At 40.9% G+C, this 1,370-nt stretch overlaps 1 non-coding gene across 1 annotated transcript; it reads left to right on the forward strand.

Annotated features, from left to right (window-relative positions):
* The first annotated feature begins 809 nt into the window (after positions 1 to 809).
* LOC131257117 (small nucleolar RNA R71) lies at positions 810 to 916 on the forward strand. Its single transcript, XR_009177135.1, has one exon. It is a non-coding gene; the product is annotated as a small nucleolar RNA R71 (small nucleolar RNA).
* The last annotated feature ends 454 nt before the right edge of the window (positions 917 to 1,370 follow it).

The following is a 1,370-nucleotide window of genomic DNA, read 5'->3' on the forward strand; positions in this document are numbered from 1 at the left end:
TGGTTTTGTCAATGGTCTTCCCACTCTTAAGAGTGGTGATAGATTTAGCTTGCTCCATTTGATTTGAAGAGCTCAGGTCGCTAACTTCATATTGCGGTTTTGGATTGGGAAGAGGTTGAGTTGGAAGGCTCCCCTTGTTCTCAATCGCACTTTTAGTCCCAAGTCCTTGTATGGCCTTTATGAGGTCTTGAAAGACTTGTAACATACCCTGATTGAAAAGATCTTGATTTTGAAGATGCTTTAAAACCGGGTCCTCCTGAGGTTTCCCTTAATGTGGAATTTGATTAGGGAATCCTTGAGGTGTAGCAGTTTGTCTGTTTCTCCAACTGAAGTTTGGATGATTTGTCTAGCTGGGATTGTACATATTATAGATGGTCCCACTGAAAGGTCTTTAGTAATTATTCACGGCACTGGATTTCTCATTTAGTACCTCTTAAAAGGTAGGTATTGTTGGACAATTTTCAATTGTGTGAATGTTGCAAGCACAAATACCACAAACAGTTTCCTTAGCCTTCTTTAATTCCATGGCCTCGAGTTTTCTGGTGAGATTAGCCACTTTAGCATTGATATCATCCTCATCTTTCGGGAGATACATTCCGCCCCTCTCCTTCGATTGAGTAGGCTTAGTGGTAGAGCTTGATTTTGGGGTAATGTCCCATGATTGTGTGTTTTCCGCAAGCTGATCAAAATAGTCTCACACATCATCGACATTTTTATTCATGAATTCCCCATTGCACATTGTCTCGACTAATTGGCCCATGGGAGATATCAGTCCATCATAGAAAAAGTTTGTGATGCGCCACGTTTCAAAACTATGTTGTGGGCATGAACTGACAAGATCCTTGAACCGCTCCTAACATAGGAAGAATGTTTCATCTTCCTTTTGGGCAAAGTTTAGGATCAACTTTCTAAGGGTGTTCGTCTTATGGTATGGGTTTCTTTATGAACTATCTTGTCATGTCATTCCATCTACTAATAAATCTAGGACAGTGAATGCAACCATGTCTTAGCTTTCTCTTTCAAAGACAAAGGAAAGAGTTTCATCCTGACCGTGTCATCAGACACATTTGGAAAGTATAGAGTGGCTATAATCTTGTCAAACTCTTTCATGTGTAGATACGGATTTTCATATTCAAGCCCATAAAATTTTGGAAGGAGTTAGATCACACCTGGCTTGACATCCATGTGTCCCGTATTTTCTAGAAAAACCATGCATGAGGGTGTACTCACCCTCGCCAGTTATAGATAATCTCATAAAGTACGAGGCAGGGGAGCTTGATGCACCTTATTCTCATCCTGGACTTCCTCAACCTGAGGTTGAGGTTGTCTTCCCGGTTGATTGACAGATTGATTGGCAGCCATAACTTCAA

The sequence above is a fragment of the Magnolia sinica genome, chromosome 9, assembly GCF_029962835.1.
Source record: "Magnolia sinica isolate HGM2019 chromosome 9, MsV1, whole genome shotgun sequence".
NCBI classification, from domain to species: domain Eukaryota; kingdom Viridiplantae; phylum Streptophyta; class Magnoliopsida; order Magnoliales; family Magnoliaceae; genus Magnolia; species Magnolia sinica.